Here is a 14,446-nt window from a genome sequence, read left to right as displayed (position 1 = left end):
TGAAGAATTGAACTTTTGTTCACAACACATGAAGTTGCTCACGTGAAATTTTCGGTTGTTTAGACCATAGCCTTTTTCAGCAGAATTGTGGAGTTCGTTGATCGATTTGACGACTCTTGACTTGTGACGTCAGAACTGGATCGGAGACTATTTCTAAGTTGTAGCGCCCCGTCCTTATTCAGAGAAGGTTGCTTGACCCGGATGTTGATGTCCTCTTTGACTCCTCTTTCGAAGCACCGGTGTTCTCTGTCGAGGATCTGTACTTTCCCTATGTCCACGTGGTTCACATCACTAAAGTCCTTTCTATCTGTGGGTATACCCCAAGTGAACATTTGACCCAAGTAAACCGCCAAATAATAGTACGAACACCAAGGGACATTGGTGTTTGACTTTTGCCTTTGGCATTCCTTATGTCAAAGGCATCTCCGATGCCTTAAAACGTCCGTGGTGTCTCATCACATACACATAGATTAACCGGGACACCACATGGACCTAGAGAAAGTGCAGATTCTCGACAGAGAATCAATGTACTACAATATGCTTATATTGTAAATAAACGTGCATATTTATAATATGTGACGTGTCATGTCAAAAGCAGACACTTTTGGGCAGGATCGTAAATGGAAAAATAGCCAAAAATCTGCCCGGGGGTAATTTTTTCACAATTTGTGTTTGTTGCGAATTTGTGCTGTTATCAATGTTAAAAATATTGTCTTTGACATGACACGTCACATATTGTTCATCATTTGGGAGCTTTTTGCGTAATAGGTAAATTTAAGTGGTGAAAAGGATTAAAAAAGGTGCAATGACATCGTGTCAGTTTTAAAATACCCTTCTTTAACACTTTTGAAAACATTTTCACTAAAATTGATAGAAATGCTCAAACACAAAGGCAAATGTTACATGACTTAATGTTGCATAAATAAATCCAACAGCATAGAAAAAAATATCAGACATTGTGTCCCAACCCCGTGGAGTGACCCTTATGCATCTTATAAGCATCATCTTTGAATACGGTAGTACAAGGTTGTGTCACCCTGTAATATCCAAAAAGCACTTCCACTTGCTTTAGCTTGATCTGGATGGTAGCAGTGGCTCAGATGTGTCCCAACCCCGTGGAGTGACGTCTATAACGTTATAGAGCACTTGATGATTGATAATAATATTTTCAATATACCTGTGTGCAAGTGAAAAATAACATTTTTGCTGTGCTTTTATATGAGCAAATCATCGTTTCCGTATAATCTCATACCTTTTATACATAAGAGTGTCAACAATTCGATGGAAGCCATATATTTTAAATGTATGTAGCCCTTTTTTAATTGTTACCAGTTGCCGTCAGTTTTTCCAGCAAGGAATAGCCAAATTTGGCGTCTTTATCGCAGCACTGCATAAAAATGTTATCACTCACCATGCACCACCAATAATATGCCATCGATTCCCGTATTCGTCTTTGTCTGGCGCCCTCTACATGCTATTTTGACGGATTTTAGTAAGGTCATAGTTGAACGAACTATAACATTGGGCGAAGCTGACATGAAGAAAGAAACTATTCATTCATGACATGACGCTTTCAGCTCACCTTTGCTAAGATATACATTACATTCAGCATTCTTGTTCTCGTTGGTGTCACACGGAACTTCCTTTACCTGGTCCTTCCTTTTCAATATTGTATATTATTTTTATGTTTTGTTCTTGAAATTACCAAACTATCCTGAATTAAGCTGTAGTTTAGGAAAGAAAACATCGAGTTGAACAATGACGACGATTAAACTTCTTCTGCATATTTTGGTGATTGCTTGCACTGGCGTTGTTACATGTAAGTATAATAATACAGATATATTTTTAAGGCAAATTTAATTTTAAAGTATCAGGAATAGAAGATAATAAACAATAACAACATTATAAATGAAGTACCCGATTTAAATATTTTCAACAATTTTGGTTCTTGAAATTACCCAATTCTCCTGATTTAAGCTCTAAACGTGGAAAGAAATCGTACAGGGGAAGTAGACATAAGACCCGGAGACCACTAATTCTCCTGTATGTCGCCCTCCTATGACCAGACCAGATGTTGGACTTTGTCCCAGCCGACTTGTACTCGTAAGCCACACGGGTATCTGCGCAAGCGACTCCGCAAGTGTACATGCGCCGGTACACACCAAGGTGACACGATAGACCTACTCGCTCTCTGGTGGCGGGCAGTATATGGACAGATAAATTTTCACCCAAGCACCTTACTCGGGACCGGCCATCAAAGATGATCATAGGCCCCAATGATTTACATTTCGCTCTTGTGAAATTATTTCCAGAGCTACTGACTTTTTACTTCTTAGTTAGGTGAGAATAGTCATTTCCTTTTATATTTAGCAAAAAAACTTGGTGAAAAACGCATTTTTGTAGAATTTTTAGCCGATAATCAATTTTGCCTATACTTTTGTATACAACCAGAAGTTCCCACATTGTGACGTCATAGCGATATTATGTGGGGAATGTTTGTACTTATTTTGGTAGCACTGGGTAGAGAAAACCCATCGCTATACATTAGTGCCAAATATAAGGTAGATGACTTTTATAATTGACAATTAAGGGGGATCGCTACAACCCCCTCTTCGTAGATCGTGTTACAAAACATGGCTCAGTAGTTCTAGGGTTAAGGATGTGCGAAAATGATAAAAGTTAAAACAAAATTGATCAGTAAAGAAATGCAAACGGGAACAAAAAAAGAAGGTAAGAAAGAAGCTAATCATGAGTTGTAAGAAAATGGAATGAAGCTAAAATGTATGGGAATGGGATTAGATAAATACATAATAGAAACGGGAAACCACAAAATAAACACTAAATACTGAAATAGAAGAAAACATGAAGAAAAAAGAAAAGTAGAATCTAAAAAAGAAATATCGCTAGTACATATATTACTTTGATTAAATATGATGTATTTGATGACCTTTGTACAGAAGTAGTGTTTAACTGGATTAATTTAAATCATACCATATAATATAACTACCATTTAACAATTACAAAGTATCCTTCTTTAAAGCAACGATGTACAATTTCGTACCAATTTAGATTCTATTTTTTTATGAACCGCATAATGTAGTGAATTAACCTAAAGGCCCATTCTCCGTTAAAGCGTCCAAGTTTGGTCTCAGGAATGACAAAATGCCAACCACAAAGAATTCATAAAATTCATTCAGAATTGTAAACTTTAATAGTTTATGAACACAAAACAGTGCATGGGTGATTTTTCAACAATACTTCATTTTTAAGCAATATTACTTGTACGTATTGGGGGTAACGTATCAGTGGTAACGTATCTGTGAAACCCTTTCCTATCTTTGTCTTAATCGTGCAAGTGTAAAAACTGACCGACTTAATACCCATACTTGATCAATCATTACCCAATGTACTAAAGTCTGGTATGGTATTTGGCTTCATTTATCACAGCGTTTTTTCCGAGGGGAGTAGAATTTAGGTAACGTATCTGTGAAGGCATGAACGTAACGTCAGGACTTTTTGCCATTAATAGACCTGATTTTTTTACTTTGAAACCATTATGTTTTGTTCCATATATATAATATAACTATGGAGACTGCTTGATCCATCACATATGAGAAAATTCATCTAGCCAATTATTTTCACAGATTATTATCCATTAGAAATATGGTAACGTATCTGTGAACAATATTGGCGACATAGTCTGAAAGACCTGTTGGAAAAATTTAATAATCTGTGTTGTGATGATTTATACTTTATAATTAGGGCATGATACCATTATATGCGCGCATGTTTAGAGAGCAGGGACACATTATACAGAACACACCTTGTCTGGCGACATGGAGGAAAACAGTGGACATGCATAATCAGCTCTATTGTTTTATTCTTTCTAGGCATGTTACAACCTCTAGCCTCACACATTTTAAAAAGCAACTCCTAAGTATAAGTTATATTAATAAAAGTTATTTCTTTCTGGCAAAACAAGTCTGAATACGACTTGAAACTATGGGCGACACATATTTGGCATTTTGAACGCTTTATCGGAGAATGTGCCTTAAAATAGCGGATATAAGGAGACTGACTTTGAGGTGGGGGTTAACTTTCTGAATTTCTGAACATTTCTGCTTAAGAAATGCTTCATCATGATGATAGTATCGTCATGAGTAGTTTGATGATCTCTGATCTGTACTAGATACAGGTAATTTGTGAGATGGCTTCGCGGATATCGTTGTCATCTCTAGTGGATGTAAAAGAGATTCCCAATATTTCGGCTGACCGAAAACGCAATTAAAATTTGGACTCATTTAAAGCAATGTGGACCTTTTTAAAAATGCAACTGATGTTGAAGAGAAATCAAATGTAGAAATGGCTGCACCTTGAAGTGTTATGCACACGGGACAGTTGTTTATCAATACCTAAAGGAAGCGACATACTCAGGCTTCTGAAGGAGCTACCTCTGATGACTTATGCCAACAATTCAAACTTTACGTCATATCTAGAAATATTTCATGTAACTTTTGTGTTTGTTCATATTTCGTTTTTAATAGGGTAGTACCGAGAGGAGAAATTTAAAATGTTGAATTTTGTAAAATAATACCTCCCCTAATTAAAGAAATTGTTACTTTATTACTGCACTATTGCGTGTATATCATTATGATTACCTATATAAAATCTCAGGATCTCGGGTTAAAATTAAAATTTCATATTTTGTCGCAACACAGAATTTATAATGCTTTATTTTTCGCATTTCTCATTTTCGTTCGTACATTACAATCGTAATCGTGTTTCGTGTAAAACAACACAATTTAGAAAATGAATATGAAGGGCCTCCTCCTCAGCAAATCTTACATAGTGACTTTAACAATATTTAACATAAGATTCGGGTTCAGGTAAGTGGATTAGAGTCATATTTTGTTTTAGGATTAATGTTAGGGTTTGGGGTTATTTTTTGTTTATGATTATGATTGGGGTAAAATAAGGGTAACGGTAGGGTTAGCATCAGGGTTAGGCTTAGTGTTAGATTGGTTATGGTTTAGGGTTCATAATAAAGCTATGCTTAAGTTCGAGTTCAGGCGAGTGTTAGAATTAGAGATATGTTTAGTTTTAGGGTTTTTGGTTAGGTTAGGGTTAAGGTAGGGTTATTATTAGTGTTAGGCTTAGTGTTAGGGATATGTTTAGGTTTAAAGGGTTAGTATAAGTGCTAGGATTAGAGTTATGGTTTGGTTCATGGTTAGGCTTAGGGTTTAGGGCTTTCTGGTTATGACTCAGGGTTAATGTTAAGGATATGTTTAAGTTAGGGTTAGAGTAAGTGTTAAGATAATAGTTATGGTTGGGTTTGAGGTTAGGGCTTATGGTTTTTTGGTTATGATTGGGGTTCGGGATAAGGTTAGGGTGAGCATCTGGGTTAGTGTCAGAGTTAAGGATAGCTTTTAGGTTAGTATAGATTTAATTGTTAGGATTAAAGTTGTAGTTATGTTTAGGATAAGGGTTAAGTTTAGGATAAGAATTATGTCTTATGTTATTGTAAGGATTCGATTTATTGAGACCCCTCGGACTATTTTTTTTTTTTTCTGTTCCTCTCTGTACATTTTTTCCCAGAAAGACTTAATTTTATTTTGGTGGGGTTTTTTTTTTTGGGGGATCCATATCATTAATACGAAAGGTCATATTTTTCAATTGATTGTCGGCTTTTCACTCCAGCCACATACACTTTAAATACACATTACTAGATTTAGACAGTTTACTTCGAGGACTGTTAAATATCAAACATATCAATGTTTAATAATTTGCCATAAAATGTGTATTACATTGCGAATTTCAACTAGATATGTCTGATGTGCTCCTATGTCCCACAAAAATACTGTCCAAACGTTCATTTACCAGGTCTTAATCGACTTTACCGGCTAATGTTTCGATCCGTTGAAGTAGTTCCTGGATGTGTTCTTACAAGAGGGCGGTGTCATCAACGAGGTCCAGGTCTAGTCAATCTAATTCTAATTGGCCTAATTCGCCCCCTCTGTCTCCTTTCTAGATGGAATTTAAAGTGCCTCTTCCATGCCATCAACAGTCATTCTTAAGGCATAGTCGAGTACTATCACAAACAGATATGAGACAAGGGTATCGCCTTGTCTCCAAAAGATCACATGGCTCTGGGTTTTTTTATGTCCTTCCAATAGCGTCCACAATTGGTTTTGGTATACGATAGCTAAAGAGAATCTCCCTGAAAAGTTTCAATAAATGTTATAATTGCTCTTACATTTTGGCCTTTACTCTTTCAATTATCCTTCATATAGCCATTACGTTGCTGAAAACTATTTATTCCTATTATACCGAAGCCATTCAGGTCGTTTATCTCTTAATCATGTAAATTATGGTTAACCACAATATTAAGGGAAATTAACCATCTTTATCGTTATTGCATTTTAAAACTTAAATATTTTATGATGGTAGGCACACATAATTGGTGTAAATGTTTAGCGTCAAAAGACCTACCTGGGTGTTGATTCATTATATCAAAACAACACCCTCTGTCTGATCTGAACTACAAAAGGTACGATGAGTAATTCAATGACGAATGGAGTGATTTCAATAACATTGGGCGAAGTTGAAATGAAGCGGAGAAAGAAATTCATTGTTTAGTTATACATGACATTCTTACTTTCTTGTGATTTTACACGGAACTTCCTTTACCGTGTTGCACTCATAAATAAAGGACACGAATACGAATTGTGATCAATAAATTATACCATATTTTGGTGAAATTACAACAATTCTCCTAAATTAAGCTTTAGACTAAGAAAACGTCGAAAGGAACAATGACGATGATTAAATTTCTGCATATTTTGGTGATTGTCAACACTGACATTGTTACATGTAAGTATATACATAGAGATATCGTTTAAAGCCAATTGAAGTTGATAGTATCATGAACAGAAGTTAAATTAACAATAATCACGTACAGTATAGGTGTAAACTAATAACGAGGTAATACAAATAACAGCTATAACATTATAATAATTATTGTCATTGATAGTTCAATATTTCCATGTAAAATACTTAAGCCTCTTACCTATGTTTCACGATGACTTAAACTCAACGATTAAAGCACTATGTATTTGATCTCGTACTCTGATGTGGGTGTGTGTGTGTGTGTGTTTACCCTGACCGATCAACAAGAGTGCCAGACTCCAGATTGTATATCAGGGATAGGCTGCCTAGCTCAATTAGTGCGGGATTAGTGATAAGGACGCAATTAGCGCTAATAGCGCAATTAGCGCTAATTAGCGCGAGATAGCGTCTTGGCGCTAATAACGCTAATTATCAGTACCTAGCACCCTGACGCTAATTTGCTAAACTGAAGGTGACCCAGTGGGAGGGGCGCAATTAGCGCGAATAGCGCTATTAGCGCTAATTAGCGCGATATAACGTTGTAGCGCTAATAACGCTAATTTGCGATACCTATAGCACAGTGTCGCTAATTTCCTAGATTGAAGATGACCCAGTGAGATGGGCGCAATTAGCGCTAATAGCGCAATTAGCGCTAATTAGCGCTATATAGCGTTGTGACGCTAATAACGCTAATATCAGTACCTAGCACGCTGACGCTAATTTGCTAAACTGAAGGTGACCCAGTGGGAGGGGCGCAATTAGCGCGAATAGCGCTATAAACGCTGATTAGCGCGATATAGCGTTGTAGCGCTAATAACGCTAATTTGCGGTACCTAGCACGTTGTCGCTAATTTCCTAGATTGAAGATGACCCAGTGAGATGGACGCAATTAGCGCTAATAGCGCAATTAGCGCTAATTAGCGCTATATAGCGTTTTGACGCTAATAACGCTAATTATCAGTACCTAGCACGCTGATGCTAATTTGCTAAATTGAAGGTGACCCGGTGAGAGGGGCGCAATTAGCGCTAGTTAGCACGATATAGCATTGTAGCGCTATTAACGCTAATTTGCGGTACCTAGCACGCTGTCGCTAATTTCCTAGATTGAAGATGACCCAGTGAGATTGGCGCAAATGGCGCTAATTATCAGTACCTAGCACCCTGACGCTAATTTGCTAAATTAAAGGTGGCCCAGTGAGAGGGGCGCAATTAGCGCTAATAGCGCTATTAGCGCGATATAGCGTTGTAGCGCTAATAACGCTAATTTGCGGTACCTAGCACGCTGTCGCTCATTTCCTAGATCGAAGATGACCCAGTGAGATGGGCGCGATTAGCGCTAATATCGCAATTAGCGCGATACAGCGTTTTGACGTTAATAGGGTTTAAACTCATGTAATATGTGGCCAACAACTTTTGATGACTTTCATTTCCTCACATGGCATTGTACACCTTCCAAAACTAGATATCGTACAAGTACAGTTATATCATAAAGCTAAATTTTTCATTGGTCAATTTTCTATACTAGACGGGCTCTGATTGCATGTTTTGACCAATAAATGTGGCTGTTATAGCAAGTAACTTTCAGCTACTTTTGGGGCGGTTCTCACTTGCTTGTGCACTTGGCAGTTAGTATTTTTTTGCAATGGTAAATGAGCCTGAAAAAATTGGAGGATTTCTCCTGATAGGCTTGTGAGATATTGACTCTTTACTTGTTAGTTATTTTGAAATAGTTATTTTCTTTTACAAAATGTGGTGAAAACTGCATGTTCGTATCATTTTTAGCCGAAAATAAATTTTGCCTATTTGTACATAGCCATAATTTCCAGGCGGCATAGGAAGCGCAACACGTGACGTACGAGGCTGGCGAAGATACAGGGCTGACAGCCCCATTCAAAATACACGGTTAGCAATTACAAATGGAAAATTAACATACTTGCAGTGTGGTATATTGTCGTACCCCGACGGTTTTAGAGTAAGATAATTTTGCTTTGACACCACATAACAAATTTAGAATTGTTTGTGAAGATTTCATGATTATGCGTTAATCCAATGGCGACCAATTGGCGATATCGCTTCCATCACCGCCTGATAATTTCTCAAATTTACATGGGTGCCCTCACATTATGACGTCATAGCGATATTATGTTGGGAATGTTTGTACTTATTTGGACATCCCTGGATAGAGGCGACCCAAAGTAATCCGTGTTATAAAATATGGCTCAGCAGTTCTAGGATTAAATAACACGCGCTGAGCATGTGATACATGTCATACCAAGGTATGGTGTGATAGTTTGGTTAGTGATTTTGAATGGTTTTCAGAACAGTTATTTGCGTTAACAAGGAAACTTGCCTATTATTAACCATTAGAGCCTATCATTTATTGTGTACAATATTTGTGTGAAAGTTCAATTCCAAGGTGCGTATTATTATTAACTCTGGTTTTATTGATTGCCAAAATATTTCGACATTCCTTCCAATTACAAATGTATAATAATACAAAATTAACGAAACACCATGCCGTTTCTATTTACATTTCTACTTTAAAAAAATACTCTAACTAACTTGAAGTTTTATTTAAAACTGAAAAGAGACGTCCTTTATTGGTCAGATTTCAATTGCTGTCAAGGAGTGAGTAATATCTGACCAATGGAAATGAGTGTACTTTCCAAATCAACAATAAAGACGTACTTCATTGGTCAGATTTCAATCGCTATCAAGGAGTGAGTAATATCTGACCAATGGAAATGAGTGTACTTTCAAAAGCAGCACTAAAACACGTACTTCATTGGTCAGATTTCAATCGCTATCAAGGAGCGAGTAAAATTTGGTTCAGACAAGTCAGTGTAAATTTGACTTGAATATTTATTTTCAAGTTATTATTTTTAGCTTCAAAAGTTTGTAACTTGCATTAATACCAAAACAACCGACCAACCGCATCAATCATATTAATATGTTTTGATTTCACAAAAGGCTAGCGAATTATATGGATTTCTTTTTGACGGTAACTTTGAATGGAAGATTTACCTATGGAGCCACATGATATATGACAGGACTGGTTCTGAATGGTTTGGGTTTAATTAAATTTTATTGTATTACTAGTGAGTCATGGAATAATTACTGCCTCGGCTAATATGTATGATGTTTTTGAAGAAAAGAAAAAAGTCGCATAGAGTTTGTGAAATAGTAACTTGTTGTTACAGGTAATATTTCTTTCCAGATATTACTGTCCTCCTTTCTTGGCAGTTAAACTAGACATTTTGTAGTGCGGCTTTTGAAAAAAAAAGTAGATCTCTTTTCCGGGGGATGGGTAATTTGTAAACAAGTTACCTTCATCCCTAAATTTGGACCCAGGCCGCCTGGCAGTTTCTGCTATTTCTGGAGGGAATACTATTGGCTTGTCCTCCTCATCCATCAGGAAGGTCCAATCGCTTTAGGATGTTTTACTTCTGTCTTTGGGGTTTGTAGAGCCATCCTGTATGTCGTGCCATCAGCTTTACGGAAAGCAATGGTAGGGATGAAGTCTGGATTATACTCTGCTGTTTTGAAGTCTGGAGTATACTCTGTTGTTTCGCTGTTGTACTAGCCTCATCATGGTGCCCGGCCCGATACTATTGTTCTTAGTGTTTAGTCATGGCGCCAGTTGTACCTGTTACGGTAGTTGCAGAGTTGGCACAGTCCAAGACTGGTCTTCCCCCACAGTTTCAGTTTAGCAGATGAAGGAAGTTGGTCATGGGTGGCATTGATATGAATAGACAGGGGCTCTGGTGTCCAGACATATAAGAGCTTCTTCCATGGGGTGTTAGTCTGCATGGCGGAGTTCCATCTCAACCACTCTCATTGTTAAGCACATCCGTAGAGGTATAGCCAGCATATCTTCTTCATTCACTTCGTTCACCAGATTAGTGAGGCATTTTCTGTGCTCTTTCTGGCACATGTTCTAAATAAGCTTTTAGGTTTTCTTAAAACCCAGCCCTGCCCAGTAAGTTTGACCTCGGCTCATCTCATTTAAGATGAGGTGGTGCTCTCTCTGATTGAGCTCTTTAACTCCACTCTTCTTGGTTTTCTTATCTTCCAAACAATCTCTATAATAGCGTTTGGATATTTCCATCTCTGGAGTATTTGTTCAGATGGTATTTGATGACCTGCATGCATTTGACAGCGTTTTTTTTTTCAACTGTGCGTCATGGTTTCCATTGGTGGTGCAACTGCTAATGCCGGTCATCTCTTCAAGTAGGCCTGCTTCGTAGAGGGTGCCTCCAGGTTCTCGATGTAAGTTTTGGGAGATTGTATACCATGTCATTTTGAGGATAATCAAACAAGAGCGGTAATTTGTCAAAATTTCTCAACAGTTTCTCAACATCATCAGTTATTAAGTTACGTTTGTTTTATGCGATCAAGTACCCAAAAAATCAGTTCCCGAAAAAACAGTTCTTTCAAGGACACCCTATACACGGAAACTTCCTCTTCCACTCACTCCACCTTGACAGTATGGGCTAAGTAATATGCTTCTAGAAGGATTACACGAGGGAAGAGAGTGGGAGTTGCAATCCAGATATATTTTTGTATATTTATAAACATAAAATAACATAACATAATAGCAAAATCATTGATACTTGGAGGGTAGGGTCGGTGAAGCCCACTATAGGTTTCAACAGTATTTTTATGGTCTTGTGAAGCTATTCTAGCGAATATTGAGTGTAAAGCTCATCTACAATGTAGTTAAGTCAGTCTTTTTTATTTTAACAACAAAATGGAACTTATGGAAAGTTGAAAATTCTACGACGGCCATCTTGATTAATTTTATTCTACTAAATTCGTCGGCCGTATTAACTAATGACGTATTTGCAAAATGCGCATTTCGAGAAAATTGAACTTGAAAATCTAGCGATTTTCATTTGCTCAATAATCTTGATTAAAACATTATTGTCGATTAAAACCAGGTTAACGGTAATTCAAGTATACGATATTCTAAATATAATTCACTTATCACTATCATAGCATATCGTATTTTGCAAAAAATCAATATTAGATCAAATACGTCACTATGTGATAAGGACTAATGACATTTTCGCCGCTCAAATGACAAATAGGCTACGTCGCGCACATACGTCACTATGTGATACAGTTGCGCAAATACGCCAGTATGTAAAACGGACAAAACAGCAACTTTACCGCGCAATGACAAAGTAGCACAAATACGTAGCGCAAATACGTCAGTATGTGAAACTTCAAATTCTTCAAATTGCAGATACGACATACTGAGCTTGCGCAGTATATGTGATCGACAAATACGTCGTTATGTGATACAGATATTTCAATGTTTTGTAAATATGACATAGTTAAATTAATTATTTATCTTACTAATTAAGCCACTTTGAGGCATAATTTTGGTGAATACATAGAGTAGAAGATAACAATTAATATACCAATTTTCTCAAAATGTTAAAATGTCGAATACGTCAGTATGTGATACGGCTGACGAATTGTATTTTATCCCATTTCAAATTATTTCCATAGTTATTTATGATAATACTAGCGTGGCGAAGTTGAACCCGTAAATAGGAACACACCATGCATGACGCATGGTAATTATGTTCATTTATTTTTACGGTATTTCTATTATACTTTTCAATGTCTGAACTGTATTCGTATGACAGCAGTGTCAGCATTGCGAAAATTTGCCATATCCTTCACTGTGGCAGCGTCACTTTTCTTCTTCGAATTGTGTTGTGAGCCTTGTGTAATGCACACGGTATGCATTGCGCTGTCCACACAAATTGTTTTTACTACGCATGGATAGGAGTTGTACGGGCTTATTTTTACTGTAATACCTACATGAAAACAGTAAATGAAAAGTATAATACAATAATTAAATCAAAATCATGAAGCACACTTTAATCAACTACAAAAAAACTACATATGAAGTACGCTGACTCATTCAGTATAGGATTTAGGACAGCATTGAAATAAAGACCAAAATGGAAGGCAAAGTTGAAGTAGACAAAGAAATAATTCACTCGATACGCTTTCAGGTTCACTAGTCACTTAGCTATTCTGTATAGCACACCATACGGTATTGGTTGTCGTTTACTTGATATTATATCACGGAACTTCCTTTTCGCAGGTGCATTGATACAAAATTGCCACGTATACTATTTGTTCCCAGTATTTTAAGTTCTTGATACCAAATAAGGGAATCACGTGCATTTGGGGAGGGAGGGTGTTACCCGGTTTTATTGTTGTATATCATTCAATATAAAATATAACGTAATAGCAAAATCATTGATACATAGATGGTCGGTGCGGCCCAATACAGGTTTCGGCAGTACTTTTTTACGTTTGGTCTTGTGAACTCCGTAGGCAGGATACTCTATGTAACTACTGGCTATGTTCTTTCTTTTATTTGTTTTATAATTTACAAGGTTAGATGTGTTAAATCTGTCCTTTTTAGGGGTAGGGCCAAACAATATTCTGGAAGCGCCCATTTACTCGAAACATTGTTCATGTCTGACATGCACTCTTACGGTATCACCCCTATCATACATTTGGTGGAATTTTTCTATAAATTATACTATAATTGTTAACATAATATGGAACTGGAAAATTATGTTGCGGCCATGCTAGATACCTTTGTATATTTTGTGTTTTTTAACATCATTTTCTTTTCTTTAATTCTCTACTGTGTTTTTATTTCATTTTTCAATTTCTGAAATGCATGCGTCCCACAAAACAGTATTAACTTTTGCCCCCGCATGACAGCGGCTTTTTTTTTTTTCAAACAGTGTTGTGAGCCTTGTGTAATGCACAGGATATGCATGACGCTCTCCAGACATTTTGTATCCACCTCCTCTCCTCCTCTGAACTAAATGCCGCCCTGAACTATGTCTGGTGTCATTATATTTTTGACGGTAACTTTGAATGGAAGATTTACCTATGGAGCCACATGATATATGACAGGACTGGTTCTGAATGGTTTGGGTTTAATTAAATTTTATTGTATTACTAGTGAGTCATGGAATAATTACTGCCTCGGCTAATATGTATGATGTTTTTGAAGAAAAGAAAAAAGTCGCATAGAGTTTGTGAAATAGTAACTTGTTGTTACAGGTAATATTTCTTTCCAGATATTACTGTCCTCCTTTCTTGGCAGTTAAACTAGACATTTTGTAGTGCGGATTTTGAAAAAAAAAGTAGATCTCTTTTCCGGGGGATGGGTAATTTGTAAACAAGTTACCTTCATCCCTAAATTTGGACCCAGGCTGCCTGGCAGTTTCTGCTATTTCTGGAGGGAATACTATTGGCTTGTCCTCCTCATCCATCAGGAAGGTCCAATCGCTTTAGGATGTTTTACTTCTGTCTTTGGGGTTTGTAGAGCCATCCTGTATGTCGTGCCATCAGCTTTACGGAAAGCAATGGTAGGGATGAAGTCTGGATTATACTCTGCTGTTTTGAAGTCTGGAGTATACTCTGTTGTTTCGCTGTTGTACTAGCCTCATCATGGTGCCCGGCCCGATACTATTGTTCTTAGTGTTTAGTCATGGCGCCAGTTGTACCTGTTACG

This window comes from Amphiura filiformis, chromosome 13, assembly GCF_039555335.1.
Source record: "Amphiura filiformis chromosome 13, Afil_fr2py, whole genome shotgun sequence".
NCBI classification, from domain to species: Eukaryota; Metazoa; Echinodermata; class Ophiuroidea; order Amphilepidida; family Amphiuridae; genus Amphiura; species Amphiura filiformis.
Note: the sequence above shows the minus strand (reverse complement) of the source record.